Source organism: Chelonia mydas, chromosome 1 (genome assembly GCF_015237465.2).
Source record: "Chelonia mydas isolate rCheMyd1 chromosome 1, rCheMyd1.pri.v2, whole genome shotgun sequence".
Lineage (NCBI taxonomy): Eukaryota > Metazoa > Chordata > Testudines > Cheloniidae > Chelonia > Chelonia mydas.
This window is the reverse complement of record NC_057849.1, coordinates 336,052,419-336,078,443: the sequence shown is the minus strand read 5'-3', so window position 1 is coordinate 336,078,443 and position 26,025 is coordinate 336,052,419. Positions and strand designations below refer to the sequence as shown.

General features: G+C 45.3%; 1 long non-coding RNA gene across 1 annotated transcript; it reads left to right on the top strand.

Moving 5' to 3' along the window:
- Positions 1-25,332, top strand: LOC122466858. The gene is made up of 3 exons (XR_006292752.1): positions 1-53; positions 16,713-16,885; positions 23,875-25,332. It is a non-coding gene; the product is annotated as an uncharacterized LOC122466858 (long non-coding RNA).
- Positions 25,333-26,025: the final 693 nt, after the last annotated feature.

The following is a 26,025-nucleotide window of genomic DNA, read 5'->3' as shown; positions in this document are numbered from 1 at the left end:
ATTCTCTCTAACAGGAGGACCCAGAGAAACAGCAGCTGTTCTGTATTCTTCAGGTACGTTTGGACTCTTTCCCCTCCCCTACAAAAAGCCGCCCCCATCCCCCATCTTGTGCTAGATTGAGCTGAGTCTGAGTGAAAGCTGGGGTTGGCAAGTCTCCAGGCGAGTGCAGAGGGTAAGCTCAAAAGCAGGAAGCTGTGGCAAAGCTGAGTCGCTAAAAAGCTACTGGAGCTAATATTCTGTGGTCATGAGGATAGGCAGCAGTATCTGAGTAGTGATGGGAAGACTCAGAAGCATCTTCAAAACAGGTTTGAAAAAATACTGCTGATCTCTGCACTTTGTCTGGGCTCTTTGTGCAGCACACTTAACGCTCAAATCGTTGAGCCTGATTTTTGCATGGAGGGCCTGGCTGGCCGCAGACGCTGCATCTTTAGCTCGGGAAGGCTCAGCAAATGTTGCGTGGCCTGGACCCTGCCTGCCCTGCAGCGTGCACTTTGAAGGTGAAGTGACGTTGGGCGACGGAGCGCTGGATTGCCAGGCAATGCCTGTGGGGGTGTCTTGGCCAAGGCACCTATTTTGCATAGACAATCTATTTTTCTCCCCCATTCATGGTGATGCTCAAAGCCAACCCCACTGGCAGGTATTGTTTTTTCCTCTTCAGAAGCATAAAGGAAGTGACTGTCGTGCTAGTACAAAACTCCAGGTGGCCAGCACGGCACAGAACCTCCATTGCTTTAGGAGACTCAGATGAGTTTACTTGTTTGATCTGGAGTGAGCAGGACTGAAGCCGAGTGAATAAGATCTCCAAATGCCTGGTGACCTGTATGAGATGGGGAAACAATCCTGTACCAGCAGGGAGATGAACTAGATGAGCTAATAGGGCCTTTCCTCCTCTCTAGCTTCTACGAAATGAGTTGGGGGAGGGTGGGGATCATCTTGCTCTAATCCCTAAGACCTGCTCCCATGGAGGAAAATGGAAAGTCTCCTGTTACTCCCTGGGAACTGGATGGGGTCCCTCCTGGGGAGCTGTCTGCATCACAAAACTGCCACCATGGTTAGTACTTATTGGTACCCTACTGGACAGTTTCCATAGACAGGGCCTGGAAAATGCTGGATGATGCCAGATGTCTCTCTCTATGGGTGAGGTGGTCACAAGGAGCCTTCTCCACCTCGATCCCCCTGTGCAAGAGCAGGGCAGCATCACAGCTCCTGTGCTCCAGGAAGCACGGAGACCACTCCCTCCTACCAGAAAACACTTAGCAGGGAGCTGGGAGGGATGGGGAGGCCACGGTTCCACTTCTCTGGCCTATGAGGTCTGGCTGGGTGGGTGCACCGGGGATGGCAGACAGCCTGCACACCCCACCATGTGCTGGAGAGCTTCAGGAGGAGCCTACTCAGCGATGGGACAGCCGTGCACAGCCTCCAACACGAGGCAGAGCGTAAACGATGTGACCTGGCTCCAAAGATTTTGCAAACATCCCATGGGGTCGTGCTCCAGTTTTTGCTGTGTTGTTCTCTGGTGGGGGGGCAGGAGCTGGGATGAGAGCGTGGGAAGGTGCCCATTGAAGGTGTCCCCTTTTTTTTACCCTCGGGGAGTATTCGACATGGCTTAAATCTCCTCCAAGTTGCCCCAGGAGTAAAGTGAAGATGGAATCCCCTGCACTGGCCTGAGAGATGGCTTGGAAAGAGAAAAGGAGGGGAAAAAAAAAAGCCAGCCCACACAGAAGAGAAAACAGGAAAGGGAGAGAGCAAAACATCCTGTAGATGCCATTTGCTCGAGCTGGGGGAGTCTGTGCCATTTGCCTTTCCAGAGCCCCTCGTTTTCCAAGCCACTTGAGAATCGATTCTCTGTTTTAGGTCTCCCGAGAGATGTCATATTAGCAGCCCTAATTCCCTGCTTATCATAGAGTTGGTGTAAGCTGAGCAGGTGTCAGGCACTCTGTCTTGCCAATATAGGCCTCTTCTAGGGTGAGAGGGCAGCTCGTCCCCCAACATTTAATTCTTGATGTGTGTGCTGGGATGAACAACAAGGATTTCAATTACTGACACTGGTGGCTGTGGGTTTGGTATGTGGACGCCTTTCCTCTAGGAACTGGACAGAGTCTCCTAGCTGACCCCAGTGCCTCAGGTTATGGCCACCACTTTTGTGTGGTCTTCTTGGAATGGATGTAATTTCCTCCTGAGCCTATAAATGTCACTCCGTAATCAGTTCCAGAGGGAAAATCCCCTCCTTGGTGAGCTAAGCACATTCCCCCTCTTTTAACAGTGCAGATCACTCTGCTACTGAGCCAGTGGGGCTAATCTATTCTCCTGCCTTTCACTTTGGAGAGTGTCTAAATGGATCTCTTGAAATAGATCCAGGATTCTTCTGCCAAGGAAGGAGTGTTGTCTAGTGGTTAGAGCAGGGCCCTGCACACAAGGTCCACAGGTTTTGTTCTTATTGGGTATGGCTAGGAGGGGAGGACTCAGCCAGACATTCTTATCAAACATTTGTCAGAAATCTTGCATCAGCAGAGGGTCAAATTCCAAAAAAGTGGGGTGGGGGGAAATCTATTCCAGAGAATTCTACTTGTGGTTTGTGGAACTGAGACAAAAGAGCAAACAGCTGCTTTTAAAAAGATACTTTAATTTCATCATTTAATACTGTGGCAGGTAATAATACTTTCCCCTTCTCTAGCACACTTCAACCCCAGTGACAACCCTGTGAGAGATAGTTTTCCTCTTGTGTCATTAATGGGGAAACTGAGGCACACAGCTGTTAGTCACTTGTGGGTGGCTGTATAACAAGTCAGTGTTAAAACCTGGAATAGTAACCATGAGTTTTTTCTCACAGTTGCTTGCTGTAGCTACTAGATCTACCTTTCTGGCTAGATTACAAGCACATAATAGTCTGGTATGTCAATATTAGAGGGGTTAGCATCAGCAGCTTTATGTTCAGCTAACACAGCCAGCACCAGCATTATTTAGAGTGGGGGAAGGGAAAATGGTCTGACCCCCAGATGGGACGGAGAACTTCCATAACATAGACTGTCTGTCTCTGACCCTGGTGGCACCACCGAATCGGATACTTAAATAGCTGTTCAGACAATATCACTCATCATAGCCTTTTAAAGACTTTTTTTTTTGTTTGCCCAGCGCCTTGTCTTCTCCAGTTTTTTAGAGTACAGGACTCCTCAGCGTTATTTCTGAATCAGCCACTGACTGGCTAAGTAATTTCACCTCCCTATGCCTCAGTTTACCACATTTTAACAGGGATTAATAGTACCTTCCTTACAAGGGTGTTAGTGGGCTTAATTAATTTTTATAAAGTGCTTTGAGATCCTTGGTTGCTAGGAGCTAGAGAAATGCAAAATATCTTCTGTTTTTATCTTGGAACTGATCTTAGCAATGTTTGTATGCAACTTTGTATTAAAAGTGCAAAAAATCTTGCAATCACTCTGAGAGTCTATTATTCCCTGGGGCTGGTCCGTATTCCAATTCAGGAAATAACATTTTGCCTGCATAGTTCTTGCTTCCCTTTCAGCTGGATTTGGCATGCTGCTTCAGTTCCTCTTTTGAAATGCTGCATAGTATTGCTGTGTGCTGTTAAACTGCTGCTGCGCTCTACCCCAGAGGCAGCTGCACTTTGTTGCTAGAAGATGTGAGTCAAGCAGACATTGCTAGCTAGATCGCCAAATAGCTAGAACTATAATTAGAACACATGATGGTGAGGTGTGAGTTTGGGATGGCTGCCTCACTTCCTACCATACAAGGCAGAGTGAAAGAAAGAACAAAATCTGTGAAGAACTGAAAAGGCGTGCTCAAGAATGACCTCTGAAGCTAACTCACTAACTAATTTAAAGCATCTTTACCAAGTAATCTAACAAATTTAAAGTGTGTTTACCAAGTAATCTAGCAAATGAGAATGCCAAGGGCAAAATCTACCACTGATATCAGAGCTGCACAAGTATTACTGAAGGCCAGATCCTCAGCTGGTGTAAAGCAGCATAGCCCAATTAGAGTCACTGTAGCAGTGGTTCTCAGACTTTTGTATTGGTGACCCCTTTCACATAGCGAGCCTCTGAGTGGGACCCCCTTATAAATGTAAAACACTTTTAAATATATTTAACACCATTATAACTGCTGGAGGCAAAGTGGAGTTTGGGGTGGAGGTTGACAGCTTGTGACCCCCCCCATGTAATGACCTCATGACCCCTTGAGGGGTCTCAACCCCCAGTCTGAGAACCCCTGCACTATAGCATTCATGTTCCAACAGAGTATTCTACTATTCAGAATGGACTTTGGCTCTTCTGCGTCCAATATGAAATGAGTTTATGGGGTAAAATTCTTCCCCCGTTGAAATCAATGGGAGTTTTGCCCTTGATTTCAATGGGGCCAGGGTCTTAGTCTCATTCCCGGTGGCGAGTATCCACATCATAGTACCAACGCCACACTTCCTTCCCTCTAACTGACATCTGTGATGGCAGTCTCAGTGGAGAGGCAAAAGGGAATGACGTATCCTTTCAGATACCTGCACAGCTGAGGCCGGAGAGGTGTCCTTTGTGCTCCTTGGTCCTGGGGCTGCTGTATGGGCCAGTTCCCTGGATTCGGTTAGACCATCCTGAAGGCATGAACTGAATCAGTTTCCAACAGCAACCAGGGATTAATGTCAGCACCCCCCTGCCACCCCCCCCACCCATCGACAGAGAGGTGAGAGGGTGGGGATGGCACAGGCGTTTCCACAGAGGCTGTATGTCACCCAAGGATCCCTCCATATAGGGGAAATCCCCTGGAGTCAGATGTGCTGGGTTGAGGACTGTCTTGCTCCAGCAGAGCAAAGCACAGTGACTAGAGCAGGGGTGGCCAACCTGTGGCTCCAGAGCCACAGAAGTTAATATGCGGCTCCTTGTATAGGCCCCGACTCTGGGGCTAGAGCTACAGACGCCAACTTTCCAATATGCCGGGGGGTGCTCACTGCTCAACCCCTGGCTCTGCCACAGGCCCTGCCCCCACTGCACCCCTTCCCACCCCCTCCCCTGAGCCTGCCATGCCCTCGCTCCTCCCCCTTTTCCCCCCAGAGCCTCCTGCACGCCACAAAACAGCTGATTGGGAGGTGCGGGGAGGGAGGGGGAGGTGCTGATTGGTGCAGCTGCCAGTGGGGGGAGCAGGGGAGGGGGAGCTGATGTGGGGGCTGCTGACGTGTTACTGTGGCTCTTTGGCAATGTACATTGGTAAATTCTGGCTCCTTCTCAGGCTCAGGTTGGCCACCCCTAGACTAGAACATGACTCATTACAAGGTCCTGGGAGTCTTCCCATTTACAGGACTTTTGGCTTCTGGACTCACACGACTAGCCTGGTCATTTTTATTCTCAGCACATTGCAATAATTAATCAGATTTTATATATATATATAGAAAGACCACAACTTATTAACAGTTAACCCTGATTATATAACTCCCAGATCTCTGCAAGGTATTTGGGTTTTGTTTTTTTTTCCATAGAGGAAGTAAAAGTGAGTAGCCCATACTGGGTGACAATAGCCTTGCTTCCCAGCCAGAGTGAATAGCTCATATTGTAACTCAAACATTTCCTCCTCGCCAGGCCCTCTTATAAAACAGGCCACAAGGGAAGGGCAAAAAGGACATTTAGAGGAACGCAAAACTGGAAAAACAACCATTGATGCAATGGGCCTCCTAAACTAAACACAAGCTGGGCACTGTTGTAGGCATTTTAATAATGATTTTGAAAAAATGTACCATGCCTAGGCTTTTGGCTGGGTCCTGCACATTGAAAGAAAAGTTCAAACAATTCAGTGATCTGTCACTAGGATATATTTGTCTTTAAATAGGATTTGTCTGTCATCTCTGTTCCCTTGACTTCCCCTTAGAGAAAAATACCAAGAAGACGGTGCATTACAGGCAAGGATCTGTGATGTATTTGATGATATATATAAAACATAATACAATGGACACCTGCACTTCATGGTGATAGGTGCAGTAGAAATGGGATAGCGAGATTATTATTTGTACGCATAGCCCTCCAGAGCCTAATTGAGATTGGCTAGCTGCTGTACAACACATTGTGAGTCCCACAGAGCTTATAATTGACATAGACAAGGTGGACAAAGGACGGAGGTAGAGTTGCCAACTTTGTAATATTGAAAAGCCAGACACTCCAGCAGGAGTACTGGAACCTTCCCTGCCCCACCCTTTCTCCCCTAACACTCACCCTGCACTGCCCGTTCCCCCAGGCCTCACCCCTGCCCTGCCTCTTTCTCCGAGGCCCAGCTCCTGCCCTCCCGTTTCCCTCTGAGGCCCCGCCCCCCATTTTCTCCTCTTTCCCCCTCCCTCCGCTGCTCACTGCTTTTCCCCTCCCACGCTGCCTCTCGGTGAGTCAGGAGGGACTCGTCTGCAGACCTGGAGCTGGGAGCTGCAATTGCCTGATGCAGGTAGGAGGTGGTCCTGGCCGAGTAGGGGCTGGCATGGGTGATGACTCGATGCCTCCCCGCCTACAATAACTGGACTTCGGGTGTCCGGTCAGTAGGTCTGACTGGACACCATCAGGTCCTGGACACCCTTTTCGACTGGACTTTCCGATTGAAAACCAGGCACCTGGCCACCCTGGGGAAGAAAGGATTATTATCACCATTTTACAGATGAGTGACTGAGGCTCAGAGCGATTAAGGCCCTGATCCTGCAAACACTTATGCTCCTGCCTCCTGTTGCCCACATTGGGGTAAAGTAAAGCAGGTGCATAAGCCTTTGCAGGATCAGGATTTAAGATGATAGAGGAAATCTGAGGGAATTGAACCTTGAGTCCCAATGTATTCTCTTAATTACGAAGCCACCCTTCCTCTCCCAGCTTACTATATAAAGATATTTCTCATGAAGCTGATTTTATAAACACACATACATCTCTAAAACACAGTATAACTGGCAGCTGGATGCCATGTTGATAGGTGCATTAGAAATCTGATAAAGTAATTATTGAGGTGAACCAATTTGGATACAGAAAGCCGACCTCTTCTCCCCCTCCTCCCCAACCCCCAAAACAACCCCACCTTCCCTAGAGCTTGCATCTCATGACAGGGCCTATTTTCAGGAGCTTTGCAACCCAGCTTTGCAGATCTAAAGAGGAGTCGTGTGACATTCAGCTGGAGGAAAGTAATATAAATTGTTAAAGCTTTTGTGCAGTTGTTATGCTCTGCAATAATTGATATATGTACCTGAATGTAGTACTAGATTGACATTTCTAGAAATGGATGCCCTATCTCCACAGTACCTTTAGCTTTGATCTAGAAAAATCTTAGATTCATGGATTTTTTTAAGGCCAAAAGTGTCCATTATGATAATCTACTCTGACCGCCTGCGTAACACAGACTATAGAAACTTCACCCAGTTATTTCTGCATCAAGCCCATAACCTCTGTTTGATCTAGAGCATCTCTTTCAGAAAGACATCCAGTCCCAATGTAAAGACTTCAGGTGATGTCTATCATGTCCCTAGGTAAATTTTTTCCAGTGGTTAATTACCCTCACTGTTAAATATTTGTATCTCCTGTCTAGTCTAAATTTATGTAGCTTGAGGTCCCAGCCACTGGATCTTGTTATGTCTTTTCCTGCTAGATTCAACAGCCGCTTACTGTCCGAAATCTCTTGACCACGTAGATACATGTAGACTGTTTTCAAGTCATTTCTTACCTTCTCTTAGATAAACTCAGTTGCTTCAGCTTCTTTAATCTCACTCTGTGACATGTTTTCCAGATGTCTAATCATTCTTGCAGCTCTTTTTTGAACCCTTTCCAATTTTTCAACAACCATCTTTACAGTAGTACAAATTCTATTGCCTTTAATCACTGGCCTCTCTGACAACTGAGCAGTATGGCCCAGGCTTTAGTGTGGTGCATACCTACCCTCAGAGTACTAAACTAACAAACAACTGGACTATGGTTTTTAAAACATGTTTTGGATTGCAAATATTATTTAATAGGGCCCAGGATAAAATAATCATGCCCAAATTTTTAAAGGAGTTCTAGTCCTACTGGCTCTTTCTTTCTTTTCTTTTTGCAGTCAATGGGAGGCACTAATCGTTGCAGGCACAATTGATAATATAATTATGGCAAGGCACTGTTATGCATTGTCTTCTAAGTTTTTCTTCTTGGTGTGTGAGCAAGAAGACGTACTCTATTAGCATTAGTTTTGGGTTTTACACGGTCTTTTTTTTTTATAAAGGCAGCTTTGGGAGAGAGGGAACAGTACAAACAGCAGGAGAACCTTGGGCTCTTGAGGCTGTTGTTCCTTGGGAACTGAGCCTTGGAGTTGGGCTGAGATCCCTGGAAAAAGGGAATGCCCTGTATGCTATTTGACCATCTTATTTCAGGACTGGTGTATGTGTGTAAATAAAGCAAGTTACACTCAGAATATTCCTACAATCCATACCACTGGCTTCCCCTTGTCTGGGAAGCCAGCCTGCAAGGACCTGAACATCTGCTACTGCTCAGCAGAGGAATGACTGGGATCAGAATGGGACACTGGAAGCAGAAGAAAGGGCAACAATATTTAGGTATTTACCTACCTGATGTCCCCCCGCTAATCAGGTGCTTAGACAGGTGTTAGGATCAGATCATGTCTGGTGCTGTGCATGCTGGGTTGGTGATAAACACCATTAGCTGCCTTCAAAGACATTAGAGGTGGGCTTTTCAAGAGCATTCACCATTGGCCTGTCGCAATCAATAGGAGGTGAGTCCAGTAAGAGCAGAGTAAGGCCAATGTTGAGCACTTTTGAAAACCCCACCCTTAGGTGCTGAGAGTACTCAGCACCTTGCAGTATTGAAGCCTTAGATTCCATCATTGCTGCTCAGAATTACTTGCACCTTGAAAGCTGGGCCCCTAATGACAGCAGGTGCGTAGTTGCAGGCCCACCATTAGAGGCTCTTGTTGAAAATGTGGCCCTACAGAATTAGTAATAAATCTGTCATGCTTACCAGCAATATTTATTGCGTTTTTAAATGACGAAACCACACTTTTTAGAATGTAGCATGTTATAATAGGTTCTTAACTTTGCAACACAATAAAAAAGTCCAGCTACAGCTTTAAACTAGCACTTTAAACAATACATGCAGAGTGGACATGAATCACCAGCTGGCCATTCATTTGACAGATCCTCTTTATCACAAACCACAAACCACTTTCCTTACATGTGGAAGCAATTCTGATTTTTTCCTAGGGGAAAATATATTTCTAAAGATCTTTATATATCTTTCTACTCCCTTAGAAAAATGCTTAGCGCAAGTAGCGAGAGAGTAGAGCTGGTTGGGAATTTTATGACAAAACATTTTTTCGTTGGAAAAGGCCAATTTGTCAAAACTAAAAATGTTTGTAGCAATATATTGGTTTTGACAAAAACAATTCTCAGCTCCGGGATGGACTTTCTGGGGAGACAGAGGAGCCCAGTGGTTGGGACATTCACCTGGGGATTGGAAAATCCAGGGTTTACTCCCTGTTCCACCTGATTTGGGACTTGAACCTGGGCCCCCCCCCCCCATTAGAGGAAGGTGCCCTAAGGATTGAGTTATTGGTTATTACAAAATTTGTATATGCAGTGGTGGATTACTGCATGGGCCTCGGCCAATTTGGAACCCCCAGAAAAATCACTCCCCGCCATAGCCCCAGGGCTGGAGGAGGCACAGAGCTTCTCCGGTCTCAGGGCTGCAGCAGAGGGAGAAAACGGGGGAGGGGTGGAAAGAAGCCAGCAAGGGGAGGGAGGGGCGGAACAAGGTGGGGCCGTGGGCCTGGCTGCAGACTGAAGGGGCGGAAAGGGGGTGGGGCCGCAGGCAGAAGGGGTGGGGCGGGGCCACAGTTCCAGTGCCAGGGCCCCCACACTGGATCTGGCCCAGGGCCCCAGGAGATTTGATATGCCCCTGAAGGGTTTGTCTATCTATCCTTTTTTTTCCTCCCTGCAAAACATGTCAAAATATTTTGATTTTCTTCCAATGTGGAATGGAAACAAATGTCGAAACCTGAACGTTTTTCACAAAACAGAATTCTTGCTTTCTGGCCAGCCCTACTAGAGACTCCTATTGCTGCAAGATTGGTGGTAGCAGCTGAAGCCAAAGGAATGTGAAAGGGCTGTTTCAATGTCTATTGAAAGTCTCCCATTGACTTCCGAGCTGAATGTTGGATCAGGCTGATCGTCTCCGAAGATGGGTCAGATTATCTACTCCCTGAGAAAAAAAATACAGTCTGGGAGAAGAGCAAAAAATAAAAAATTAAGGGTATGGAACAACTTCTATATGAAGAGAGATTAAGAAGACTGGGACAACTTAGAAAAGAGATGACTAAGGGGGGATATGAGAGAGGTCTATAAAATCATGACTGGTGTGAAGAAAGTGAATAGGGAGGTGTTTTTACTCCCTTACATAACACAAGAACCAGGGGTCACCCAATGAAATTAATAGGCAGCAGTTTGAAACTAACATAAGGAAGTATTTCTTCACACAATGCACCTGTTGCCCCAGGGATGTTGTAGAAGCCAAAAATATATGTAGGTTTAAAAAAGAGTTAGATAAGTTTATGGAGGTTAGGTCCATCAATGTCTATTAGCCACGATGGCCAGGGACACAACACCATGCTCTGGGTATCCCTAAACCTCTGACTGCCAGAAGCTGGAACTGGACAGCCAGGGATGGATCGCTCGTAATTGCCCTATTCTGTTCATTCCCTCTGAAGCATCTGGCACCGGCCACTGTTGTAATACAGGGAACTGGGCTAGATAGACTGTTGGTCTGACCCAGTATGGCCATTTTTATGTTATGGTCTTATGAATTTTCTCTTTGCCTTCACACTATCTCTGCGGGCCCATGCCCTTGGTCTCGCTTGCTGGCAACACAGCTCCATTGGCGGCTGTAAGTTCTTTGAGGCAGGGTGTCTCTGTATTTTGCATCATGTACAGTAGCGAAAACAATGTCATCTTTTAACATATAGTCATAATTAAAAATAACAATGACTCAGGCTTCTTTTGGCTTAGTTATGGCCTGATATAAAGTCCACTGAAGTCAATGGAAAGATGCTTGATTGACTTTGGTGAGCACTAGATCAACCCCTTGTTGGAGAGGTCAGAAAATGCTCTGTGAATGGTATACGAATGGTAATCTCAATAGGCTCACATGTGAAGTTTGCATAAGTGCCTACAAGTGAGGGTGTGTAACTGTTCGTTTTGTGTCTCGCATAGAACTGTGCACATTGTAAGGCTCAGGTCCTGCAAAGACTTAGGCACCTGCTTGACTTTATACACACGAATAGTCCCACGGAAGTCATCCTGCTGCTATTCTGGTGCCTGAAATTAAGCATTTGCCAAAGTCTTTTTAGTACTGGGGCTCAAACACTTCACAAATACACCATATTTAATAATCACAATAGAAGTTGAACCAAAAAAGAACATGAAAAATTGAAGCCCACAGGGTTTTCCCCCCCAAGTATTGAGCCCCTCAAACTAGAGGGATAGAATTAAAATGCCTCCTCTGGGCTAACCATGGGACCTACAAAACACACAACAACAACTTGGCTGCTGGTGTGCTGAGACTATTGCCTACCATGCTGACCAATACTGTCTCACCGTGTCCTCAGACTCCCCCATCTGTCTGTCTCCATCTATTGTCTCTTGTCTTATACTTAGACTGTAAGCTCTTTGGGTCAGGGACTGTCTTTTTGTTCTGTGTTTGTGCAGCACCTAACACAACGGAGGCCTGGTCTCTGACTGGGGCTTCTAAGGGCTATGATGGTACAAATAATGAATAATAATAACTGCAGTGTCTATGCAGTCTGTTAGCACAGCATTCACAGGTAAGAAGAGTGGGCCTGATTCTGATCTCCCTTAAACTGGTGTAAATCAGTAATAATGCTACTGATATCAAAGGAGTTACAATGAGGTGAACCAGCTGTTGAGATCAGAATTAGGCCCACAGCGAATAGCCCTTACTGTGAATTTCTCACTGCCTGGAGACATTACACATGGAATCACTATGGCTGCAGTTCACTGCTGCCCAGATGGCTAGCACAGTGGCTAAAGTCTTGTCTACACACAGTAGTTATACCCATTTAACTAAGCAGAAATGTATCCAATTAGTGCTGTTCCCTTGTGTGAGCATTCTTAAATCACTTTCAGGGCAACTTTATATTGATTAGGGCTGGTTGGAAAAATTTCCATGAAAATACTTTTGTTTTTTTGTACAAAAAAAAAGACTTTTTCTGAATGAAAATTTTCCATTTTTTGGGGTGAAAGGCTGCACATTGTTACCAAAAAGTGAAATTTTGGGAAGGGGGTTGTTTTTCATAGACAAGTCAGCAGTATTTTTTGTGCAAATTTAAGACAAAAAAGTTTTTGTTTCTTTCAAAACGTTTAACGGAAACCAACTCAATTTAGCTTCAGTCAGTAAGGAATCAGTGGCAGCACTGATTCAACGACATCATTTTCTAAACTGATTTAGTTAAATTCACACAAATTTTGTGTGTAGACGAGACCTGGCCACCACATTGGGCTTACATGGTCTGTAGGCTTTGTGTCCCTCTCAGCACAGGAGTTAATGTCTCTCTGAATGTTCATGTGAGGCCAAGGAAGAATATGGTAAACTTTCCCTTAATGCTTGCAAATGGGGGTTTAGCAGGGCACGGTGGGTCTGCAACCACAGAAGTATCAGTGTGTCAAAGAGCAAAACAACAGTTGAATCTACAGTGGTCTAACTCTACTGTTAATTTTGGGAGCCCTTAGGAGTCCCCCAAGACTACATTAGTTGTAATAGTTTTGTCTTTGTATCCTGACGCTGTGTAGTGCTGATTCCCCTCCAGGCTTCAGCCAGCTTAGTGGGTGTTATAGGCAGCATGTCTTGTGCATATTAGACTTTTAGAAGGAGACTTAGTTAGGAAGAAGAATGGTTTAGTGAACAGAGGCTCTGCCCTCAGCCTTGCACACTGTGGGTTCTATGCCCCTGCTTCTGAGTGAGCTGCTATGAGTCACTTTCCTTGTCAGTGCCTCAGTTTGTCTACCTGTAAAAGGGGATTAATGGTACCATCTCACAGTGCTTTGAGATCTACTAATGAAAAGCACTATATAAGAGCTCAGTGGCATTACTGGTTAGAACATGGCAGTTAATATGTTCTAACGATACACGTTTGAAAAATCTTAGTCAAATCAAAGCCCTAGTGTATGCACAGTTTAACACCTTTACAATCATGCCAGCTGGTCGTGTTGTAACTTAAACTCATCCCTGAGGTTTGTCAAGACTAGGAAAAGTGGTCAAGAGTAGCAAGCATGTTTTGGCTAACTGTGACCTGTCTCCTAGTCTGGATGCAGGGTAACACCCTTTACCTCAATTTAGCTGGTGAGATCAACCCTAGGCTCCTCCCTATGGTAAAGGCATTAAACTCTATCTACACTAGTTGTGAAGGAGTGTTTTGGGTCATGTCTGCAAAACTGATGTAGCTCACTTGATTTTAAAAAGCACCTTTCCCCCCTAGTCTACTAAATAAAGGTCAGCTGAGGTTTGGTCCGTCGACTGAGATTGAAACTGAAGGGGACAGAAGTTGAAGCTGGAAGTCAACAAATTCATCTGTAGAAATGGAGGAGAGTAGTGCCTGCATCTTTAACCGGCTGTTGCCATATGTTTGGGAGCCTTTTGGTCCTGTTAGAGCTGTCTCTGGTTTGGGATATGCAGAAAGTGGTGGCTCATAGATGAGATGGCACTATCTTTCTAGTCTGTAATAATTGTGAAGTGCCTATCACTGTGATATCTAAAGATGTTGGTAGCTACATTTCTGTGGTTTAGCCAGGAGACTGAGAACTTCCCTCTCTGCTATAGACCTCCCCTCAGTTACTCAAGCCTTTGTTGCTTCCAGGATAGGGTTACTGATATACTGTCCCTTGAAAAGCACCTGGAAGGCTCAGAACACGAGAGCTCTCCTTCCGAGGCGGTTGGTTTGATGTGAGCATGTTACATGTGTGGTTCAACCCCATACTACACTGGCAACTTATTTGGTCCTTGGTGCAACTGAAGATGCTCATGATAACCTCTAATGCGTTATGTGGCCTGGGACCCCTGTCAGTCCAAGTTGCAAAACAGGGTGAGTTTTCTGTGAGAAATGAGCTGAAACATTTGTCCAATTAGTTTTGTCAAAAAGTTTCAAAATGTATAATTGTTCAACCCGCCCTAGAGCCAGGTCTTCAAGACAATGTCTCCTTCCTGAAGCCATCTTGACAGCTGAGCTCTGCTGGGGCATCTTGGCTGTTGGAGTCCTCTGTCTTCAGCCTCTCACCTTGGGAAACTGCTTCCCATCCAAACCCAAATGTGGCGAACTTGAGGCACTCAGCCAAGCTTCTGGCCAAACATCATTTTGTTTTGGTTACATTTTTTTGTTCTGGATGATGGAACATTGTTAGCCAGCTGAGATTCCATTAAGGGCAAGACTTTTTGAATGAATTTTGAGCAACCCGTTCTTTTAATAATTATTGTAGAGCATTCAGGTACTTTGGTAATCGGCGTCTAAGAATAATATACATATATTAATACCACACCTTACTTCAAAGTGGGCCTGATCTGGCCAGATTCATAGATTCATAGATATTTAGGTCAGAAGGGACCATTATGATCATCTAGTCTGACCTCCTGCACAACGCAGGCCTCAGAATTTCACCCACTACTCCTACAAAAAAAAAAAACCCTCACACCTATATCTGTGCTATTGACGTCCTCAAATCGTAGTTTAAAGACTTCAAGGAGCAGAGAATCCTCCAGCAAGTGACCCGTGCCCCATGCTACAGAGGAAGGCGAAATACTGGGCACCACCTGAGAGCAGCTGAATACCCTCACTGAAATCAATGAAGGCTGAGGATGGTCATCAGGACGTGCTTAGCACCAGTAATTAGTATGAACCTGGGCCTTCCATCCATGGTAAGTGTTTGCAGGGAGGTTTGAGGAGGGTAGGGAAAGGGGCTGTTCCTGGCCAGTTAGGTCAGGATAGTTCCCTGCTAGAATTTTCACTCTTGGGTAAAGAGATCCTGAAATGTATTTCAAATCCCATTTTTTCCGCTCTGTGCTCCAACACTCCACTCAGCCAGTCATTGGATTTCCCAGCTGCTCTACTAAAAATAAATTGATGAAAACGAAAACTTTCTCTTGGCAGAGTTTTTCACAAGTGTCTAATGCTGTCCCATCCCGATGTACTTAATGAGCAATAGTATGAGTGTAGCCAGCTACGTGCTAGGTTTTTTTTTTTTTTTAAACTTTTGTCAAGGGGAGGGCTGTATGATAGCATATTATTTACATTACAACATGATTCAGTTGCCAGAGCAGAAAATCAGCCCATTGTTCATGGACTGTGCAGGGATTGAACATTAAAAAGTAGATTTCCTTGCTTGAAAATCTTAAGCCCCCCCCCCCCCCCGCACCCCTTCTCTTGGCACTGTTTCAGTTGCAGGGTTGCATCTGAAACCTTGATTTCAGAAGGCATCCAAATCTTTGCCCAGACTGGATACACATGAAGGTCATCTTTGTTGTTTCCTAAAGAGTGAGTCTTTCTGCCTTATCAATTTAATATGATGTGTGGGGTTTTTTTTTAAAATACTGTTTTGTACACATACATGGAGAAAACATAAAACACCAAGGGCCAATGGTTTTACATCACCTGAGGATCATAGATACGATTTTCAGAAATGCCCAAGTCTCATTTTCAAAAAGTGACTTAAGACTCTTGAAAATGTTATCTGTGTTCTGAAAACACAACCCATGGGACAACTCTTTCCCTCTTCATCTAAAAGAGAAGTTCTTCTCTCAGCATGACATTTTATAAAGCAAACATATGTGCAAGGCAGTTTGAAAAACTTCCCAGGAAAATATATTTTGTGATTATATACCACATCCATGAATATTTCAGCAACTCCAGGGTGTCCTTTTAGGCTTCACATGAGCAAGGTACTTAAGTAAAGACCAGATTTACAAAGATATTTAGGCACCTAAAGATGCAGATAGATCCCTAATGGGAATCACAAAAGCACCTAATGGAGTTAGGTGCCTAACTCAATTGATCTCAACGTCTTAGGCTTTTTCAGCACAGAGTATCTGTGTGAACAATTTTTAGCTGATCTGTATCAGCAATCACGACTCACCACCTGCCTAACCATTATCAGATGGCGGTTTTTCATAGACTGTACAGCAGAGGTGAGTTTCGAGGAGGGACTGGAAGAAGGACTAGATGGTGGCTTTAGGAGTTTAAGAATGTTGTTATTAATTATTGTATCTAGATAACATCCCATTAAATGCAACGTTAGACTGTTTGCTCTGTTTTCTTGTGGTAGCAACAGTCTGTTTGCTGAAACCTACAACTGGTCAGAACCTAGAATTCCCCTTCCGAGGGAAATTCCAATATTTTTATTTATTTATTGTTCTAAACGAGGAAGAGAAAATTTTCAGATTCTGAAATTTTGTTCAGAGAAAAATTTAAATGACATATCGTCTTAACTGTATCCACTCTACTTTCATGTAATGTTATCATTCAGAATATATTAAAGTCAAAATATTTCAACTATAATATAATACAATACAATGTAGCAAAAGTCAAAATGATAAAATCTAAGTGAAACATTTTGACTTTAACAACATGGTTCAACCATATCAAAATTAATAGTTTCAAAAATTTTGATATCTTCCTGCAGAACATTTCAAAGTTGTCAAATCTGCATTTTCCAACAGAAAACCAGCACCAGAACATTTTCAACCCACACCACTGAAAACATTTAGCTTGATTATCCTTTGGCTTACACCTATGTAAATTAGGAATAACTCCAGGAAGGCAATGGAGATCTACTTGTGTAACTGAGAAACGGATGCTCCTGGCAGAGATATGTTTTAGACGTATCTACCAGGTAAGGTTCATTTGCAATTTTCCAAGAGTTGGAGGATACACTTCCCCTTCCCTTACTAGAATAATTATTTTATGCCTTAGTTTATGAGCTGTTTGTTCCCTCCCCATCCCGTAACACTGCTTTCAAAGGATGTGTCAGATAGATCGTCATTCAATGTCGTTCAAATTGATCATTGACTTTTCGATTGATTGTTTCTTCCAAGCACACATCAACTTGTTCTCATGACTGAATTGTTTCGGGTGCCTAAATATTCACTAGTGCATGCTGTAAACAGGAATGAGTGCATTTCAAGTGGGTGAGAAGGATTGTTTTACTGGATCGGGACTCAGGAGTTCTGGGTCCAATTGCTGGCTCTCTAATTGACTTCTTGAGTAACTGTGAAAAAGTCACTTAACATTTGTCTACACTCAAGCTGGAAGGTGTAAATTCCACCTCAAGGAGACATACCCATGTCAGTTCCGATTGAGCTAGCATGCTAAAAATAGATGTGTGGCGGTGGCGGTGTGAGGGGAGAGCTGCCCCCAAGTTAATCCCTTTAGAGACTATCAGTACATACTCAGGTCAGCTAGTACTTCCTGTCACTCCCATTGCTGTGGCTACACTTCTGTTTCAATCAGAGTGTGAATAGCAGTGCTGCACTGTCATTCTCCCATATGGACTCTGCAGGTATGAACTAAAAGGTTCCTACTTTGCATTAGTGTAGTCCTGTTTGAAAAGGAGTATGCTAAAGTGAACTAGGAACCTTTTAGTTCATGCCCACAGCATCCATAGAATCACAGAATCATAGAAGTGTAGGACTGGAAGGGACCTCAACAGGTCATCTAGTCCAGTCCTTTTAATTGAGGCAGGACTAAGTATTATCTCTGTCAGGTGTTTGTTTAACCTGTTGTTAAAAACCTCCTGTGATGGAGATTTCACAACCTCTCTGGGTAATTTGTTCCAGTGCTTAACTACTCTTACAGTTAGGAAGTTTTTCCTAATGTATAACCTTAGTCTCCCTTGCTGCGATTTAAGCCCATTGCTTCTTATTCTGTCCTCAGTGGCTAAGGAGAACAATTTATTACCCTCCTCTTTATAACAACCTTTTATATAGTTGAGGACTATGTCCCCTCTCAGTCTTCTCTTCTCCAGACTAATCAATCCTTCCTCGTAGGTCATGCTTACTAGAACTTTAACCATTTTTGTTACTTTCTTCTGAACTATCTCCTCATGATACTCCAATTGAGGCCTTATCAATACTGAGTATAGTAGAAGAATTACTTCTCATGTTTTGCTTACAACACTCCTGCTAATACATCCCAGAATGTTGTTCAGGTTTTTTGAAAGAGTATGACATTGTTGACTCATATTTAGTTTTTGATTCACTAGAACCCCCAGATCCTTTTCTGCAGTACTCCTTCCTAGGCAGTCATTTCCCATTTTGTATTTGTGCAATTCATTATTCCTTGCTAAGTGTCATACTTTGCATGTGTCCTTATTGAATTTCATTCTATTTGTTGCAGATCATTTCTCCTGTTTGTCAGGATCATTTTGAATTCTAGCCCTGTCTTCCAAAGTGCTGGCAAACCCTCTCAGCTTGGTATTATCCACAGACATTATAAATGCACTCTCTATGCCATTATCCAAATCCTTTATGAAGATATTGAATAGAACTGGATCCAGGACAAATCCCCGTGGGACCCCACTCAATTTGCCCTCCTAGATTGACTGTGAATCATTGATAACCATTCTTTCAGTATGCTTTTCTAGCCGGTTATACCTCCACCTTAGAGGAGGTTGAGCTAGGCTACATATCTCTAGTTTGTTTATGAGGTCGTGTGAAATTGTATCAGAAACCTTACTAAAATCAAGATACAGCACATCAACCACTTCCCCCTATCAACAAGGCTTGTTTCCCTGTCAGAGAAGGATATTAGATTGGTTTGATATGATTTATTCTTGACAAATCCACGTAGACTGTTATTTTTCATCTTATTTTCTTCTAGGTGCTTACAAATTGATTGTTTACCTTCAGAACCTGGAAAGATTATGGGGCAAATGAACTGACTGGTCCAAGGGTGAAAGGAAGGCGGTACAGGCCGGTACGGTGTACCGGTATATAGTAGCCGCCAGTACCAGCCCGTACCGCTGGCTTTAAAGGGCTGCCGTGGCAGCGCTTTTAAGGACCCTGCTGCAGCGCTTTAATGTCATTGCCCCTTTTGGCCCCCTCCAGCCACTGACGCGGGGGGGGGGGGGGGGGAGGGGGCAAAAGAAGTAGCCGCCCTGGGGCTGTGATTTAAAAGGGCCCGTGGCTCTGGCCGCCACTGCCGTTACCGCAGCAGCAGTGGCCGGAGCCCCAGGCTCTTTAAATCGCCGCTGGAGCCCCAGGTGGGGCGGGCCAGGCAGCGCAGATGGGCTGGCTGGGGGACACTGACCCCAGCCTTACCCATTCCGTCTGAGGCCCCGCCCCTTCTGGGGGGGGGGGGCAGAGCTGGCCCTGTACCGGTAAGAGCTCCATTTTACTTTCACCCCCGGACTGGTCTATAATTCCCTGGATTGTTCTTATTCCCCTTTTTATAGAGGAGTACTATATTTGCCCTTTCCCAGTGCTCTGGGATCTCTTCCATCCTCCACAAGTTCTCAAAGATAATTGCTAATGGCTCAGAGATCTCTGCAGCCGGTGCTTTTAGTATTCTAGGATGTGTGTCATCAGGCCCTGCTGACTTGAAGACATCTAACTTGTCTAAGTAATCCCTTAACTTGTTCTTTTTCTATTTTAGCTTCAGATCGTGCCCCATTTACACCGATGTTCACTATGTTAGTCATCCAGGGTATGTCTACACAGCAAAGAAAAACTCACGGCTGGCCTGTGCCAGCTGACTGGGGCTCAGGTTGAGGGGCTGTTTCATTGCTGTGTAGTCTTCGGGCTCAGGCTGCAGCCCAAGCTCTGGGACTCTCCCACCACACAAGGTCCTAGAGCCTGGGCTCCAGCTTGAGCCTGGAAGTCTACACAGCAATGAAACAGCCCCGCAGCCCGAGACCCATGAGCCCCGGGTGTCTAGTTGCTGTGTAGAGATTCCCCCCATTACAGCTAACTTTTTTGGTGAAAACTGAAACAAAAAAGGCATTTAACTCTTTGTCCATTGCTGTGTTTTCTGTTATTGTCTTCCCCCCGTCATTGAGTAATGGGCCTACCCTGTCCTTGATCTTCCTCTTGGTTCTAATGTATTTGTAAAATATTTTCTTGTTACCCTTTATGTCCCTAGCTAATTTAATCTTATTTTGTGCCTTGGCCTTTCTAATTTTGTCCCTGTGTGCTTGTGGTGGTTGTTTGTTTTTTTTTATATTCATCCTTTGTAATTTGATATAGTTTCCATTCTTTGTGTGACTCTTCTCTGAGGTTCAGGTCATTGAAGATTTCCTGGGTAAGCCAGAGTGGTCTCTTGCCAGACTTCCTATTTTTCCTATGACTTAGGATAATTTGCTCTTGCGCCCTTAATAATGTCTCTTTAAAAAACCTCTCGGCTCTCCTGAACTCTTTTTCCCCCTAGACTTCCTTCCCAGGGGAACTTATCTATCAATTCTCTAAGTTTGTTAAAGTCTGCCTTCCTGAAGTGCATCGTCTTTATTGTGCTGTTTTCCCTAATACCACTGCTTAAAATCATGAACTCTGTCATTTCATGATCACTTTCACTCAAGCTGCTATCTACCTTCAAATTCTCAACCAGTTCCTCCCTCTTTGTAAGAATCAAATCTAGAACAGCCTCCCCCTAGTTGCTTTCTTCACGTTCTGAAATAAAAAAATTGTCTCCAATGCATTCCAAGAACTTGTTGGATAATCTATGCCCTGCTGTACTATTTTCCCAACAGATGTCTGGGTAGTTGAAGTCTCCCATCATCACCAAGTCCTGTGCTTTGGATGATTGTATTAGTTGTTTAAAAAAAGGCCTCATCCACCTCATCTGGCTGGTTAGATGGTCTGTAGCAGGGATCGGCAACCTTTGGCACGCGGCCCGTCAGGGAAAGCCCCTGGTGGGCCGGGCTGGTTTGTTCACCTGCAGCGTCCGCAGGTTCGGCCGATCGCAGCTCCTACTGGCCACGGTTCGCCGTTCCAGGCCAATGGGGGCTGCAGGGAGCGGCAGCCAGCACATCCCTCGGCCCGTGCTGCTTCCCGCAGCCCCCATTGGCCTGGAACAGCAAACCATGGCCAGTGAGAGCTGCGATTGGCCAAACCCTGTGGACGCTGCAGGTAAACAAACTGTCCTGGTCCACCAGTGGATTTCCCTGATGGGCCGCATGCCAAAAGTTGCCGATCCCTGGTCTATAGTAACCCCCTCCCATGACATCCCCCTTGTTTTTTACCCCTTTTATGCTTACCAGAGACTTTCAACAGGTCTGCCTCCCACTTCCATCATAGGCTAAGTGCAAGTGTATACATTGTTGATACACAAGGCAACACCTCCTCCCTTTTCCCCCTGACTGTTACCCCTGAACCAGTTGTACCCTTCTATACCAATATTCCAGTCATATGAATTATCCCACCAAGTTTCTGTGATGCCAGTTATGTTGTAATTGCTGTTATTCACTAGTATTTCTAATGCTTCCTGTTCATGCCATGTACTTGCATTAGTGTACAGACATCTAAGATGTTCATTAGATTTCCCCTCTATATTCCCTCTTGTCTCTACTTGGTCCCTGCTGTGATTGCCCATGTTCCCCCAGATTCCAACCCTTCAACCAGCTCTCCATGTTCTGGGTTTTCCTGTGGGCTTTTGTCTCCTGCCCACGTCAAACCTAGTTTAAAGCCCACCTCACTAGGCTTGCCAGTCTGTATCCAAAGATACTCTTCACCTTCCTTGATAGGTGAACCCCATCTCTGCTCAGCAGTCTTTCTTCTCGGAACTGCATCCCATGGTTGAGGAAGCCAAAGCCCATCCATGCAGCCATGCATTCACCTCCAGCATGTGTCTGTATCTGCCTGGGCACCCACCCTTTATCCGAAAGATCGATGAGAAAAACACCTCCACCCCCAATCCTTTGCCCTTGCTCCCCATGACCTGTAGTCACTTCTGATCTGCACAGGGTCAGACCTCGCCATATCATGAGTGCCCACATGCATGAGCAGCATGGGATACTAGTCAGCAGGCTGGAGGATCCTCAGCAATTTTTCTAGAATGTATTTGTTATAGGCTCCTGGCAGGCTGCACACCTGAGCCCGGGATGTCAGGTCAGGCCTGCAGATGGGTGTCTCCATCCCCCTTAGAAGGGAGTTGCTGACAACCACCACCCTTCACTTCCTCTTGGGAGTGGTGACCATGATCCTCCTTCTTAGGGGTACCTGGCTTTTCCTCCTCTACCTTATTTTTTGGGGGGGATTCCTCATCCCTCATTGCCATGACAGCATACTTTTTTTATCTCTATGGATGGTGGGTTGGGAACAGGGGTGGAACAGTGCCTGCTGCCAGAAGTAACCAGAACCCAGTTTCCTCCCTGTGAAGGTGCTGTTTCCTTCTCCCATGGTGGTGCTACTGTCGTCGTCTCCAGCTGGATTGCTTCCTCAACCCTAGAGGTCTCCATATGCATATGTTGAAGGACTTCCTCGTGGGTGGTCCTCAGCCTAGCCACCTCCTCCTGTAGCTCTTCCGCCTGCTTCCTGAGTGATTCCACCAGTGGACACCTCTCACAATGGATAGTCTCCCCAGGCTGGTTTCTCTGACAAGGAAATGCAGGTCACAGTCTTTGCAAATCCACACGAGGACCGGGTTAGAGGCATCCATGGTCAGGGTCTCTGTCAGACACAAGTGCAAATGGAGGGGCTAGGAGCAGTGCTGGCATTAGCGAGGTGTCCTCTCTGATCCATGCTGATTTTATTCTTTCTCCCACCTACAAACTGCCCTGTTTGCTGCCCTCTGTTCACTAGTTCGCCTTGGTCACTTAGTGTCTGGCTTTTAAGCCCTTCGCTCCTAGGTCAGCCCTGCCCCCTCGTTAACACACAGGGTGCACAAGGATCAAAGGACAGGAGGCTAGAGCATTGCTAGTCCCCACTCAGCTAGCAGCTAGGAGCCTCTGTCCCCCACTCCCACACAGTCCCCAAACACACAGTCCCTAATAGACCACACTATAAACTTTAAGCAAGCCAAAAGAAAAGCCAAACAGACAAACAAGCTCGCCCACTCACACCAAGCCTGAGTGCTTGCTTCTTTTTCAGCAGGGGCTCTCCTTCTCAAATGCCTCTGTTTGCAGCCCTCTGTTCACTAGCCCATGCGGGGGACTTACATTGCAGCCATTTGGTGCACACTGCTATTCCTGCTCCTGTAGTCTCAACTGCGGGCCAGCGTAGACATGCCCTTAATCTCTCTCTGTCTCAGTTCCCCCATCTGTAAAATGTGGGAAAATAATATTTCCTTTCCCCCACACCTTTGTCTTATCTATTTTGTTTGTATACTCTTTGGAGTCAGGGCTGTCTCATACCGTGGCGGTGGCTGTCTAGTGCATAGCATGTTGGGGTCTCTAGTTGCTACTATTATACAAGTAATAAAAGTAAACTCCTAAGGGGGCAGAGATATTTAATGGAACCACTTCCCTTTGGCTAATCAGATTCATGCCTATTGGCCATATCGATCAGCCAGCTGCAAGGACTTCCAAGGTCACCTGTCATTGGCCATGCCTAGATGGGGAGAGGTGTTGATTTTTACTGACAGATCCTCCCAAAGTGGATGAGGTAATATCTTTTATTGCATCAACTTCTGTTGGTGAGAGAGGTGAGCTTTGTAAGCTTGAAAGGTCCTCTTGAGGTTTGGGAAAGGTACTCAGAGTGTCACAGCTAAATATAAGGTGGAACAAGTTGTTTAGTATAAGTAGTTAACACATACTTCAAGGAACCATTCAAGATGTAGTAGTCAGTTAACATCTCTTCTGTCATGGGGGAAAAGAGCGGGAGAATCTGGGGAGTGGAGTTTAGTGGGTTATAGATTGTTGTAATAAACCATAAATCCCATGTCTCTGTTCAGTCCAGGACTTTTAGTGACATTACAATCAGCTTGAACAGTGGAACCCTATAGACAACTATCTACAAGAATCGCATGGATCACCACACCTACCTTCACAGATCCACTAATCACCCTAACAACCTCAAGACATCTGTTATCTACAGCCAGGCACACAGATACCACAGAATATGCTCTGAGAAAAAAAGTCTTAAAACTGCCTTCACCAAACAAGGACACTCCATCAAAGAAGTAGATTGCATCATGGAATGGGCCACCCAAATACCCTGAGAGAACCTGCTTCAATATGGAAATAATCTCCCCTCTGACTGCACACAGCTTGTTGTCACCTGTCACCCCACACTGGAACCCATAAGGGGTACCATTAAACAATTACAACCCATATTTGATGGGGATCATATCCTGAAAGAAAATTTTCCTAAGCCCCCTCTTCTGGCCTTCAACCAACTCCCCCAGCCTTGCCAAGCTCATCATCAGAAGCAAGCTCCCCACAGACCAGGACACACCAACTCAAAGCATCACCAGACCCTGCCAGAACAACAGATGTAAAACCTGCAGACATATTTCCACAGCTACAATGATCAATACCCCCCACAACACACCTGTCAAGATGTATGGGTCCTACATGTGCCTATCACAACATGGTGTACCTCATCTAGTGCACTAAATGACCCAATAACAACTATGTGGATGAACAAGACAATCACTTCTCTCTTGAATGAATTCACACAGAAAGACAAAAAACAAAACCACCATGTCACCTGTGGGTGAACACTTTTTGCAAAGGATCACTCTGTATCTGACCTCTCAGTCCTCGCCCTCAAAGGAAACCTGCACAACACTTTCAAAAGATAGGAACTTAAATTCACAACTTTGTTAGACACTAAAAATCATGGACTGAACAGAGACACTGGATTTATGGCTTAGTACAACAATCTATAACCCACTAAACTCCCCTCCTCCTCCCTCCCCCAGCTTTTTTGCCCCTTTTCTCCTTTCCCCCCTGTGACTGGATGGATGTTAACAAGCCACTTCACCTTGAATGGTCCCTTGAAATACATGTTAACTCCTTACGCTAAACAATCTATTCCACCTTGTATTTAGCTGTGATGCTCTGTGATGCAATTAGTGCCAGCTGGCTCAGACTCATGGGGCTCGAGCTAAAAGGCAGTTTAATTGGGGTATAGATGTTTGGACTCAGGCTGCCGCCTGAACTCTGGGACCCTTCCAGCTCGCAGGGTCCTACAACCTGGGCTCCAGCCTAAGCCTGAATGTCTACACCGCAGTTAAACAGCCCCTTAGCCTGAGCCCCACGAGCCTGAGTCAGCTGGCCTGGGTTTTTAATTGCAGTGTAGACATAGCCTCCGTGTACCTTTCCCAGACCTGAAGAAGAACTCTGTGTAAGCTTGAATACTTCTCTCTCTCACCAACAGAAGTAGGTCCAATAAAAGATATTACCTCACCCACCTTGTTTCTCTAATACCCTGGCACCAATTTGGCTACAACAACACTGCATAGATCCTCCCAAACTCATTCCAACTTTAAGAGTGATGATCATTTGGAAATGGGGAAAAATGTCAATCGTTTTCCAGCAAGTCAGGTGAGCAGAGTGTCTTGCTATGGAGACTTGTTGGGCATTGCAAACTATCCATCCTTGACAGTGGGAGGGAAGGAGGCGGAGAATGGGGTAAGGAAATGCTTTAAAAAACAAAACAAAACAAAGGTGTCCACTTCAGATGAGTGTTTGTTTTCTAGAGTGCTCGATAATGTTAGCCTATAAATAACCCCCCACTGCGCTCTGAAATTAGCACCTCTCTGAGGTGAATAGTGTGTGGGTGGTAAATTTCATGCGGTTGTTGTCCTTGTTATTGTTTAGTTAGAGACAGGAGGGGTGAACAAGGCAGGCGAATTGGCTTACAATGTGCCATGTATGCAACAGTAGTGGAAAGGCTTGGAAGCTTTCAATTGAACATGTGGACTTCTGGAAAAAAGAGAGAGAGAAAAGATGATGTGAAGCCCCTTGTGAGACGTGCAATTCCTTTCCTCCCCTGCTTTTCCAGGTCTTCTTTTCCATTTCCATTTCTGTTTTTTTTCCCCCTGTTTTCTTTTAAGTCCCAGCATAACCCCATCACTGACAATGGAGTCCAACTGGCA